Source organism: Chelon labrosus (assembly GCF_963514085.1).
Source record: "Chelon labrosus genome assembly, chromosome: 16".
Taxonomy (NCBI): domain Eukaryota; kingdom Metazoa; phylum Chordata; class Actinopteri; order Mugiliformes; family Mugilidae; genus Chelon; species Chelon labrosus.
The window spans coordinates 6523210-6537780 of record NC_140349.1 but is presented as its reverse complement, the minus strand read 5'-3'; positions in this window follow the sequence as shown (position 1 = coordinate 6537780).

The window sequence follows — 14571 nt, the reverse complement described above, 5'->3', positions numbered from 1 at the left end:
TCCACACATCCTAAGCTGTCGTTCGCAGGCATTCAGTCTTCAGCGCTGCCGACAGCCATGTGTGGGGTCTCTGCATCGTGTCTCATCTTCTCAGGTCCAGCACGCTACTGTGTTTAAAAGGAGAGAGTGATTAGTCTAACAGGATGCAGGTGTGCCAATCACTCTCACCTGGTGCTGCTCTCATGAGCCCTCTCCACACCTCTCTCCTGCGGCTGATGCACCACGCCCCCTCCACAGTCTTTTTGCCTGGCAGCTCTAACCTCAGCATCCTTCCACCAATATATTCACTTTCCCTCCTCTGAACACGTCCAAACCATCTCAGCCTGGCCTCTCTAACTTTAGCTCTTACTTGTGTAATATCATTTTAGAACTTTATGATTTCTGTTGTTATCTGAGCCTCTTAGTAGAGTAATTTAAAGGGGTGTGACGCTCTCCCTGTGTGAGGGCAATAAGATTTCAACTGTAACCGACATTACCCACAGCCCAGACCGTCGAGTAACCAGGGTTACACTTTTAATTAATGGTGTATTTATAGTGTAATAGACAATCTATAGTGACCATAATTCAGTTTATAAAAGCAGTAAAAGGGGAGATCATCCAAGAGGGTGAACACGTTTTATAGACACCGTAGCGTTGGTTTCTCCCCTCTTTTACTCAGTGACGTCCAGATGTTGAACGGCAGCGACTTCACATTTACTTTCATTCTCTTGAGATTAAATCAAGCTGAAACAGAAAAGGCGGCGACGAGACACGGAAATAAACAAAATATAAAAGTGCATGTTCAAGAATAAAAAGTGTTTTTTAGGGTTTCCTTGTCTTTACTGCTGCTCTGCACCAGCACCAAGTACCAGAATGAGATTAATCATTGTTTGTCCATAAAAAACAAAATTAAATTAAATCATTGTCTTTACATGCTAATTTTTAAGAACACAATTAAACATAATAATATAAATAAGGTCACTCCAACCTGAGGGGTATTGCACAAAACTAGAATAAAGAAATCCAGGATAATTGAGCAAGCGCGGCTTGACTTAGCCTGCTCGGCGCATCCTGGCTTAATTGGTTGCACGTTTGCCGAGCCAGGATTAAAAGGCGCGGCTATGTTAAACCAGATGAAGATAGCTGGGATAAGTGCGCGTTCACGGGATACTTAAACAGACCTCGCGATCGCTCACAGAATCACTGATGAGAACATAGATAAAAGTCGCGCGTCATATTTCACAGCCGCGGAACAACAGCGCTCCTGATGCAGTTTTACGAAGAGGTGAAAGATTCAATATGAAAAAAGGCAATACTATTGCCATAATTAAACAACGCGAGAAAGCCTGGCAGACAATAGCGGACCGGCTTAATGCGTAAGTAGTCCAAAACTGTACAATTAATAAACAGTGCTCCATTGGAACCGTCATAATTAGGCTAAATTAAAAAGGACTAAAGGAGTTACTTTTCAAGTTACTCAGGAAATGTAGAGTATGATTAAGTATCCACAATGTGTGTGTTTAATCTATTTTTCTCATGTTACGTTTTTATCTATTTTATCTTTAATAAAGAACAAACTTATCTGGCCATAAAAGGGCCTGGCAGCAAGTTAAAATTAAATATAAGAACATTTTGCAGGCTGGTAAGTGACTTTAAATAAAGGGAGGCCAGTGATGGAGGGGATCAGGGAGGGACAGTAACCGACTCTGTCCCAGCCACAGAAGCTGTCCGCTTCATACAAGGTACATATTGTAGCACTACTGCACATGGAACACAATCAAATCAATAAATCAATCAATATTTTTTTTTTTTAAACTAGAAAACATTGTGGTGTCCTCCCTCTTTCATGAATGTAAAGTAGAATTTAAAAGAGAACCACCAATGCTAAGCAAAATGCACACAACAAAAAGTGACATTTAAGATCTTTTATTAACTAAAGAGAAGCTAAATCCAGAAATTAAGTGAAAAAACTTGCAATATATTGCTCCCTCACGAGTCTGCCATTAGTGTTGTCTGGGAAGATGGGAGCATTTTCCCAGTCAACATCAACAGCCACTCGGGGGGCCTGCAATGTTATGCAGTACTACACATGCAGCCATAACGTCACAGGCCGTGTCCGGGGGAACCCTCAGGTAGTGCAGGCACTGAAACCGAGATTTCAGAAGGCCGAATGTCATCTCGATTCGAGCCCTTGTTTTATTGTGTGCATGGTTGTAGGCCTACTGTGGTGGGGTTTGGGGGTCTGCAAGGGGAGTCAAGAGGAATGACTCGCAGGCGTATCCTTTGTCTCCCAGCGGCACACCAGAGAATTCGCCTGACAATACAAGATATCATTTAGAAAATACAGCAGTGTTACACACACAATGTCCAAGGTGCTTACAGTACAAATAAAAAAAAATGTGTGGCTTACTGTAGCGACTTCGCAAATCCAAAGAGTCGCTGAGAGACAGAAGATGGGCCCTATTGTCTGACGCGCTACAAAAAATCCACTGAGACGTCGAAACTACGTTTAACCATTTATTAACAAAAAAAAGATAATCAACTCATGATAACATGCTCTAAAATATAACCAAAAAAATAGTCACAGTGATCAAAGAAAATAGCGGTCAACAAAAAATACGGCGACCCACCCGCTCTCTCTCTCTCTCTCTCTAACCAAAAATCAACAGGTGAATATCAACTAATATACCCGCCCATAAACATGTGACTCGCTATTTCCCCAACAAATATAGTGACATAAACGATATCCTAATAAACACAAAACCCAAACAATATCCCTTAATCTTACTGCTAATAGACATATAAAATGCATTTATGGCTCCTACACTTACCTTGTGAAAGCCACTCGTAAATTGGACTAGCCCGAAAGACTCTGGAGTCGTGCACTGAGCCAGGCCACTTTGCCTCTAAATTGCTCACAAGGCAGTCAGCATCACAGATCATCTGAAATGTTAAGTTGTAACGTATTAAGGTCATTAAATGCACAGAATTAATTTCTGTAGGCCATAACCACAAATCACTCTTACCTGAACATTGATGCTGTGGAAGGATTTCCTGTTGATGTAATCTCCCTCATGTTCTCCTGAAGGGCGTTTGGTCCTTACATGTGTGCAATCCACTGCACCAATGACGTTAGGGAAAGCTGTAACAAAGAATAGTGAGTATCCAACTGTGACTGATCAAATTAGAAACTAATGGTTGCACATTGAAATTGAGGTTACCTGCAATCTTGTAAAACTCCTCCTTGATGTAGAGGGGTCTTCTGTGGCCAGGGAAGGTGATGAATATGTTGCTGAATGATTTCAGCACCAGACAAACACGTCTTATCGTGCGGCAAACGGTTCCTTTATTGAGGTTCTTCTGCATCCCCAACAGAATAAAGGAAGCTCCCACTTGCAAACCATCTCAGTGTAACACAGACCATCTGTGGTACAGTGAGAGCATGGCTTCACGCAGTCTGGTGCTGTATTTATGGACCCAGCAGCCTACATAAATATCTTAGTCCATCACCTGAGATCAATTACTGCAATAAAACACATATTTATGAAACCTCTGATGGCAATTTGACAAGCAGTCTTCATTAGCATAGCAATATAACACTTGGCCTGAGTAATAATACTACCACTTAAATCAATATAAAAAGACTATTGCAATTACAAACAGCCAACAGATTTAAATGAAATGAGAAATGACTACATATATGTAATATTTTAATACAGGATAATTAAAATTATGCAGCATACTTAGAAAGACCATGGACATGCTGTAAAACACATTAATTCCTCACAGGACTGACGGTGGAAATACAGGTGGATCACCAGGATTAATCTTAGCCTGGTCTGGAGCAGGCTAGCTGCAGAGAATAAATCACCATAGTAACTTGGCCGGGTTAAGTTTGAGCTGCTTTCATGCAACCGACTTGAGGCTAAATTAAGCCGGGATAACCAACATATCCCGGCTTAATCCCTTATCTTGGTTTTGTGCAATACCCCTCCGGTTGACATGTAACCTTTCAAAATAAATTATGGTCTTACATTGATATAGTTTGTGGCGTTTATGTTTTCCTTTTTTCTCTCCCCGGTGGTGGCTCTGGGGCGTGGCTGACCCACAGATCACACCAGGGACGTGCACAGGAATTTTGAGGGGCAGTTGCTCTGACCTGAAAAAAGGGCACCATTTTGAATAAAATAATTAATGTGATGCATTACTTCCATCATTCATTCTTCTTGCTGAAACGAAATGTGAGAAACTAACTATCAGCAGACATGTAGCTTAGTTTGCCTAATGCCTAAAAAATAGCCTAGGCTGTGTGATAACGGGCTGCTTGTCTGCAAGCTATCTGTCTGATTATTTAGGCAAAACGTGGCAAACTCAGAATATAATAATTACCGTATTTTCCGGACTATAAGGCGCACCTGAATATAAGCCGCACCAGCTAAATTTTGGGGAAAAGACCGATTGTGCCATAAGCCGCACCCGACTATAAACCGCACCCGACTATAAGCCGCACCCGACTATAAACCGCTGGTGTTTTAATGTTTAATTACCGTAAGGGTTTCTTCTACCACGGAGGGGATTGTCGGGACAGAAATGACTGTTTGGAAACGCAAAGCGTCCCATTTGTTTACATTTGACAAACATAAATCTTTCGATCAATCAATCAAAATATCAATCGATCAAACTTTAACATCCTTGACATTACAAACAGTAGCTTATAGTCCGGAAATTACGGTAATGTGATGCATTACTTCCGTCATTCATTCTTCTTGCTAAAACGAAATATGAGAAACTAACTATCAGCAGACATGTAGTTTAGTTTGCCTAATGCCTAAAAAATAGCATAGGCTGTGTGATAACGGGCTGCTTGTCTGCAAGCTATCTGTCTGCTAAACGTGACAAACTCAGCCTGGATTTATGAAGATTTTAATTAATTTAATAAAACTTGATGATGATGATCGTTCGTTTGTTATACATCACAAACTCACCTTCTCCGACAACGTTGAGTCGTCTCACCCGACAACCCTATCTTTTACTGTCTATGCGACAACCTCGACGTGCTCCTACTAGGGCGCTGCCGGTTGCGTGCAGCGCTGCAGCCACGTAAACAGAGTTTGCCCCTAATGACTTTCACTTTCGGTGCCCGAATGGAAGTGAATGAGGCTTTGCGATTATTTTTTATCTAGGCCTACGTGAAATTGTACATTTGTACAATTGTACATTTTTTATTTATTTTTTTCCCCTCAGAAGGGCAACGTGAGTCGAGAAGGACATATGGGCAGTTGCCCGAGCAACCTGAGCAACCCCCCTGTGCACGTCCCTGGATCACACCTAAGATAAGATGGGATAAGATAAAAATTTATTTGTTTTATCTTTCACGTGCACAGTTATACGACGCAAAGTGAAATGTATTTCCTCAAGTTCAATCCAGCAATCACTGCTCCATAAAATCCTGGTTTACCCTCCGCACCAATGTTGGATGATTCAGTTTTCAAGCTACGTCAGTGTTCTTGTTATCAGCCAGACTCCAATCACCGGCGCCCGCAGTGCCCTTGAGAAGACGCTGAAATAAACCTTTGTTAAACCTGCTACCAGTCTCTCTGTCGAGCCAGCCGTGGCACCAATGCCCATGGCCCGAGAACTACATCCCCACACCCGCCAGGTATTCCGGTCACCTAGGGACATGTTTTCAGTTCCTGCACCAGTGCTCATTAGTTTTTCACCAACAACCAAGCACCTATGTGAGGCATTGACAAACTTAACCATCAGATTAGATAACGGGATAAGAGAGAGACGGACAAAGGTCCCATTCCCCGCCTCCGCTCCAGCAAACCAAATGGCTTTATTCCCTTCCACCATTGCCCCACATTGTCAGGAAACCCCCATGAGCTTGCAGCGCTCATTCGTCCATCCTCTTCCCTGGTTGGTGCAGGGTTCTTCTTTGTAGATAAAAAGGACTAAACTCTGTGGCCCTGCATAGACTACAATAGACTTAACGCCATCACTGTCAAAAACGAATACCCTCTTCTGCTGATAGATTCAGCCTTCACACCACTTCACGACACAGTCATTTTTTCAAAATTGGACTTGAGAAATGCTTACCATCTGATCAGGATTAAAGAGGGGGGTGCATGGAAAACTCCATTCAGCACACACTTGGGACACTTTGAATATTTGGTTATGCCTTTTGGTTTAACAAATGCTCCTGCTGTTTTCCAGGCCCTAGTCCCTACTCTCCAGCAGAGAGAAACTATGACGTGGGGAACTGAGAGTTGCTTGCGGTGATCCTGACACTTCAGGAGTGGTGGCACCGGTTGGAGGGGGCGGCCCAGCCATTCATCGTCTGGACAGACCATAAAAACCTGGCCTATCTCCGTTCTGCTTACCGACTGAACTCACGCCAAGCCAGGTGGGCCCTCTTTTTAGGAAGATTCGACTTCACACTCTCCTAGCGTCCAGGCTCGCAAAACATTTAGTCTGATGCCCTCTCCAGGCATTTCATGCCATTGGAAGAGGAGGCCACAGAGGAGACTATCCTACCATCATCCTGTGTGGTTGGAGCAGCCAGGTGGGAAATTGAACAGAGGGTCCAAGGGGCCCAGCAGGAGGAAATGATACCGGATGGGTGTCCACCTGGACGACTGTATGTTCCCCGGTCGATGAGAAGTCCTGTGCTCCAGTGGGGGCATGCATCGAAGGTAGCCTGTCACCCCAGGATTCACCGGACCCTTTTCTTGCTCCAGCAGCGTTTCTGGTGGGCAACCATTACCTTAGACACGAGAGAGTTTGTCACAGCCTGTTCCATCTGTACCAGAAATAAATCCTCCCACCGTGCACCAGTGGGTCTCCTCCAACCCCCTATCCATCCCACATCACCCCTGGTGATATCTGTGAATTATGTCACCGGCCTCCCTCCCTCCAAAGATAATACCACAATAGTTGACCGTTTCTCAAAATCTGTTCGCTTTGTTCCACTCATTATCACCAAGTGTATTTTTATCTAGCTTTTAGGATTAACCAATCACACCTTTTGAAATGATGACTCATACCTAGCAACGGGGTCAACCACACCTCCGTACTATGATAAGAGTTTATGTACATTCCTTGCTCAGAGTTCTCTGAAAACCACTCCTAAGACTCCTTCTAGGAATTTTAAGGCTAAGTTAGGAGCTCTCTGAGAGGATCCTCAGAATCTTTAGGAATACGGGCCATGGTCCACATACTTGCCATGGGTGGAGTACTCGCAAAACTCCCTGATGAGCTCTGCTACTGGTATGTCTCCTTTCATGGCCCCCTATTACCCAGTCAGGAGACAGAGATTGCTGTTCCATCAGTCCAGTCCCACTCCCACCGAGCTCGTCGGGTCTGGCGGGAGGCCCGGGCCACTGTAGTTTGGACAGCTGCCAGGTACCAGCGGATCGTCGACAAACCCCGCACCCCTGCGGAGTTCAAGGTGGGTTAGCATGTGTGGCTGTCCTCTTGGGACCTCCCTCTCCAGACAGAGTCCCGAAAGATGGCCCCCAGATACATCGGCCCCTGGGTCATTGAGCGCTTCATTAACCCCAGTGCCGTCTGACTGAGACTCCCTGCAGCACTCAAGGTACATCCCATTTGTGTGTCTCTATTGAAGCCAGTGGTTGACTGTCCCCTGAATCCCCTGCCTGACCCGCCTTTTGGTGGATTCGGAGGGGTACGGCCTCGAGGAGTGCTCTTGGGTTTTGCACTCCATGATTTTGGATCCTGTCCTGTTGATTGATTTCTATACTAGGTTCCCTGACAGGCCTGGTGGGACGCCAGGTGGTCCCTTAGTTTGTGGCTGTGTTTAGGTTTACCTTTTTTCTCTCCTGCAGTGCAGGTGGTGGTGGCTGCATTGGTGAACCACCCTCCACACCAATGTCAGATGATTCAGTTTTCAAGCTGTCAGTGTTTTCACTGTCAGCCAGCCTCCAGTCACCGCCGCCTGCAGCGCTCTGCTACCCAAAGCGGCTTTTTGTGTTGTTGTTTTTGCCTTGAAAAGACACTGAAATAAACCTTTGTTAAACCTGCTACCAGTCTCTCTGCATTTTGGATCCTCCCTGCACTCAAGTCGTCACAGAATCATCTGACCAAGATGGACCCAGCGGAGACGGACCACCTCAAGCAAGTGCTTATGACACAGGGCGCTCTGGTGGGCAAGCATGAATCCACTCTCCGGCAAGTTGTGGTCAACTCCTTCTCCTCCGCCAGCACCAGCACCAGCACCAGAACCAGCCGTGGCACCAATGCCCATGGCCCGAGAACCCTACATCCCCACGCCTGCCAGGTATTCTGGTCACCGAGGGACATGTTCTCAGTTCCTGCACCAGTGCTCATTAGTGTTTCACCAACAACCAGGCACCTATGCAACTGATCAGACAAAAATAGCTTTTATCATGAGCCTCCTGTCCGACCAAGCCTCAGCTTGGGCTCTAGCTATCTCTACTCACTCCCCAGAACTCAACAAGTCTTATGACATATTCACCCAGTAAATGAGAACGCTTTTTTGACCACCCTATTAAAGGGGAGGAACCTGCACTCAAGTCATCACATATAATCTGTTTGTTATAATCATTCTGAACTGATCAACACACTGTACTCTGTTAATCATCTATCAATCGAAATATTTCCTCTTCACGGAAATCCCTACTTCTGGCATGAGACGTGGATCCCAGACAAGACACAAAGCAATAAAACATGACAATGACCCAGTTCCTGGTGGGAAATTCGGACGCAGGTCAGCCCTCCTCCTGACATTTATTGGATCTCATCAATATCGCCGAAATGTATAAATACTGAGAGAGGAGCCCGGTCAGAGTCATAGATGTCACAGGTCTGATCACTCAGGTAAGACACAGCCTGTTAATTTATATTGTATTTAGGTCATATCAGGTCATGCATTGATAAAATTTTTGTGCAAATACGGGACACATTTTGATTGCTAAACTTCCTGCATTTCTTACTGCTAAAACAATGTTGTGACAAGGGTACAATGCTGTGATACAGACTATATATATATGACTATATACTATACTATAGTGTATAGTGGGCGGCACAGTGGAAAGGTGGTTAGCACTGATGCCTCACAGCAAGAAGGTTCCGGGTTCGAACTGGGCCTTTCTGTGTGGAGTTTGCATGTTCTCCCTGTGTCTGTGTGGGTTCTAGGGTCCAAAGATATGCTCATTAGGTTCATTGGTGATTCTAAATTGGCCGTAGGTGTGAATGTGAATGGTTGTCTGTTTCTCTGTGTACCCTGCCTCTCGCCCGATGACAGCTGGGATAGGCTCCAGCACCCCCCATGACCCTTCACAGGACAAGTGGTTACAGAAGATGAATGAATGAATGAATGAATGAATATAGTATATAGTATAGTATATACATCTCGCCCGCCTGCGACCCTTCACAGGACAAGCGGTTACAGAAGATGAATGAATGAATGAATGAATTATGTTGTTTTTAACCTTGTGGAGAATCTGATTTAAATAAATGTGGATACATGTTTTTAAAAAGTGTAAAAAAGTGAATGATTCAGATGATTTTAATGTTTCATCCCAGACAGAAATAATTTCACTACAGCCTGTTTATTCTAAACTATTGCAGGTGTCCTTGTTTGTGGTCATTATGAGGGTGTTTGCAGTAATCCTTGCGCTGGCAGTCCTCTCGGGTGAGTTGTAAACCTTTTGCTTTATAGACACGTGAATAAAAAGACGACTGCAAAGAAGGAAAGTGAAAGAGAAGGGAAATGAGAAAGGTGTTGGCTACTGGTACGTTTCAGGGCTTTTATTTTGAAAAACAGATCCAGAATACTTTATTAGTCCTTCAAAGAAATTGTTTTGTTGCAGCCGCTCCGATTTAGTGACAGTTGCAAGCAGGTAGAATAAATTACAAATAAAATAAATAAATTTAATTTGCACGAGGACTGTGGTCCCCTCCATTATTACTTTTACAAGAGGGTCCCTCTTGTAAAAGTAATACTATAAAGAATAATCCTCAACTATCTGTCTCTAAATACAAGAAAAGTAAATATGTCCTTCAATGCAGAAGAGAAACTATACGTTCTAATTTTCAGAAACTTGATTCAGGGCTAGCCCTGCAATAGACTGGCGACCTGTCCAGTGTGTACCCGGCCTCTTTGCCCTATGACAGTTGGAATTCATGGGTTTCATCAGGTCCCTTTCCACAGGTGTTTTAATCAAGCACCATGCAGTCTACATTCATAATCTAGGTGCTTGATTTTAAACACCTGTGGAAAGGGACCTGGTGAAACCCATGAATAGGTTCCAGGCCCCCTATGACCCTTCACAGGACAAGCTGTTACAGAAGATGAATTAATGAATGAATGAGTCCTTCTCTGTATATGTTAATGTTATTCTCATGATGACAAGTTTTAATTTCTGTGACATCTCTTTTTTTGCCTGCCACTGTGACAACTCTTTTCTTTGTCCAAACCAGGCTGCCATGCCAGAAGTGTCCCTCTGGACGGATGGACCGGCACCAAGGAAGACACAGTCGACAAGATTAAGTACTATTTCCCCGACCTGAACGAGAAGGCCGACGAGGTGGTGAAGAACATCACGAGCTCCCAGAACAGCACAGAGCTGAAGTGAGTAAACCGCTTCACTGTCAAACTGCTTCCCGTTTATTTATTCTAACATGCATATGAGAGCAGCATCTCTGCTAAATACTTTACACATTTAATATTTAGTAAGGCCTCTGCATGGTATGGGGAGTAATTGGAGATTGCTGCACAACTCAAGTGTTTCAGTTTCCTTTAAAATGCAGTTCAAACTTCTCCATTATGCAGTTAAACACAGACATGCGTCATTCTGCATAACCTAAATAGTGTTAGGCCTCTGTTAATTATCTAACTTTATGTTTCAGTGTTAGTTTGATAAGCAGGTTTCAGGAACGAAATTCTCCAGAATTGCTGATTGCGCTCTTATCTTATGCCTAGGTCTGACTTTTACTGTTTTAATAATTTATTAGGTCTTTGTCTGATATCTGCATAGTTTCATTGCATAACAGAGGAAAACAGAGGAATACTAGCTACTAAAAAATAAAACATAATTACCTGACAGAAGCCTTGCTAAAAGAGTAGTTTTGTGCAAATAGTGCAAAAAAAAAAAAGAGCTTGCATACCACCGAAGCACTTCAACCCTATGGTGCCCTACGGAGCTGTCAGCGCTAGGTTCCGGTCCGAGTACGGACAAGACGTGTTGGCAGCCCAAACTGTTTATTTTTTTTCTTTTATAAACCATTTTACTGTTCTGAAAAAGTACTTAAAGTACTTAAAATGGCACTTTAACTTCAGGTCTGTTCAGTTTTGGCCAGGGATATTTTCTTTCTTTTAGAAATGCAATTAAATGCATTTTTGTAGACATTGGAAAAGCTTGAGTTTACAATATTCATGTCTGTGTCTATTATTTCATTCAGTCATCCACTAAAATCCATTTAAATTGAAAAAATATGTTGCTTTTTACGGCAAATATTGTTATGCAATTAAAATGTGATTAATCGAGATTAATTAATTACAAAGCCTCAAATTCATTAGATTATTTTTTTTTTAAATCGGGTCCCACCCGCATATAAACAAAAATAAAATTTGTTTATATGCGGACGATATTCTTATGACCCTTAGCAACCCCAAAGAGTCTGAGTCTCCCTAAATTACTGCATTTACTTGAAGAATTTGGCTCATACTTTGGTTATAAACTAAATTCACATAAAACCCAAACTCTATCCTTTAATCGGAAACCACATGAAAACATTTATAGAACATGTACATTTAAATTGACAGGTAGTATAATTAAATACCTTGGAGTACAAATACTGAAAGATTTAACTATCATTTATGACCACAATTATACTTACATAACAGCTGACATCAAGGCAGACTTAAGTAATTTGTCCTTATTACTGATAAATATGTACAACCGGATAGACATAATTAAGATGAACTTGACGCCCCGTCTCCTGTATTTCTTCCAGTCATTGCCAATTGAGATTCCACCAAAGCAATTTATTGAATGGAATAGGATGATATCTACTTTTATCTGGGCAAAACAAAGACCACGGATTAGATTTCAGACACTACAGTTGCCCAAAGATAAAAGCGGAAGGGCCCTAGCCTCACTGGAAGATTATTACAGAGCAGCACAGCTGTGTTTTCTGGTCAGTTGGTGTGATCCTGAATGTGATGCAAGATGGAAGGAGTTAGAACAAAATTTTATGTGTGAACCTCTCTCACCTGTGTTGGGAGACAAAACCCTCTTGAAAACGTACTTAGCGGTTGATGAACTAACTAATTTGATCGTAACCCCTCTAAATATATGGTACAAATTCCTCAAAGACTCTAAGTTTGAAAGAAATGCACGACTACTACGCTGGGTAGCGTTTGATACGGAATTCACACCAGCCGTACTGGACAGCAGGTTTACACATTGGACAAACCTGGGTATAACCTCATATTGCAAAATTTCTTCTAATACTGTCTTAGATTCCTTTGAGTGTCTCAGGGAAAAGCACAATATGGAGAAACAGGATCTCTTCAGATATTTTCAATTGAGAGATTACTTTAATAAAAACATTAGAACTACTGGAGAAGAAGGAATGAACCTGACAGAGATATCTGTCAATGCTTATAAAGGAAACTCGAGTATAAAGCTAATCTCCAGGATTTATTCAGCTTTACAGAAGGACAGAGGTCTCTCCACAATGTATATTAAATCAAGATGGGAAAAAGACACTTATATACAGTTAACTGAGGATGATTGGTTAAATATTTGTAGGACTTTGTCCACTTCCTGTAGCTCCGATCTGTGGATGGACTTCGCCTGGAAAAACATTATACGATTTTTTTTATAACAGTCAGAATCAAAAGTTTACAGACCAATAACCCAGCTCAAGGACGATGTTATGTCAGCTGGCCACTTTCACATATTTTGGGCATCTCCCATAATATCATCTTATTGGGAAGACGTTATAGCAGCGATTGGCAGCAAAAAAAGGCCGGCATCTTATAAACATGTACTCAACGTCTGGGGAACAGTGTTTGTCAATAATTGTCCCGTTGTTACACCAGTTGTTATGCACATAAATACAGAGCCACCCTCCTCTGCTCTTACCAGAGTCCTCAGTCCTGTCCCAGCGGTACAGAGTGCGGCCTGCTAGCTGAACGCTAGCATCGGGTATTGCCGGGTGACGCCAGGTTTTTGTAGTTTTTATTTTTAATTTCTGCATTGGGACACTGAAATCCACAGAGGCACTGTGGACTTAAATGGAGAACTGTGGGTGCCTAAAAGCCCTTAGACTCGATCCGCCAGCCTGATTTCTGTCAGCCCTATGTTTTGAACAAAGCCTGCTATTGTGTTTTGCCGTAGATGACCCTGTCTGATGTACCTGTTCCATGTGTATATTTGTATGTTTGTGTTTTGTTTTGTGTGTCACTGGAAAAAACTCTGGAAGAAAGTCTCTTTGATTACCACTGACCGGAGATGGTAAGATAGTAGACAGCCGGTTTACTCATAAACTGTTAACAGAACTGTCATGCAAACAGCTCGGTTTGTCCTAAAGCTCATGCTGGTGTCATGAAAGAGAACGCCAGCATGAAAGTGACTCTGCAAGTTTCAGTGTGGTTAAATAAGTTCATAGGAGCCAAAGTAAAGTAAAACACTGTTCAAGGAAACAGAAGAATGATTGGTTCTGGTCTACAAATCTCGTGTAAGGCTTTTGCGAAAGAGTTTTTTGTGCTGTTTGTTTTGTGGGTAGCGTGCAGTCGATTGTCTGCAGACTTTAAGGAACAGTTAGGTCATGGATTGACAAAATTTCGGTGCAAATTCCGTGACACATTTTGATTCCTGAACTTCCTGGATTTCTTACTTTTAAGTTTATAACCTTATTATAACTTTGAGCTGTCTTGGCTCTTGGGTGAATGCAAATACCAGGAAATAACTTCACCCTCCGTTGTGTACACTTGTTCTTTGGAATTTTTATGATTGATTTCTGGAAAGACCCTAAATGCACATTTCCTCAACGTCCAAAGCCTTGATTTACCCAGAGCGAGAAACTGAACGGAGTATCCAGTGGTTCCCTCTGAGGAGAATAGGAGCTGATAAAGGTGTAAATTATAACAAAAGCAATCGCGACCGTCTGGGAGGCAAACCTTGATTGGCGACTCATGGAAAAGAAGCGGCACGTCCAAACCAAGGTTCATTTACAAGTCTCTGTCACCTAAACACACATGTATAGTGGCAATGAAGACTCAACACTGTGCTGTTGTGCGGCGTTGGGCAGGGGAGGAGGCCGTTTAGAGGCTTCTTGTCGAGATAAACGTAAAGTAAGTGTCAAGAAATAACATTTTAGAAAGACACATTAAGGTGGAATTTATTTATTTAATCGATTAATCACTGACCTACTTTCTCCTCTTTCTCTGGAGATGTATTGACGTATGTCTCAGATATGTGCAAGGCGTTGTTTGACCGAGTCTAAAGGAATAAACCCCGTCGTTAATGAGAGGGGGAGATGTGATATCAAATGGGGACACCACTTTTGTACCGTCTTCTCGAAGGCATATATGATTAT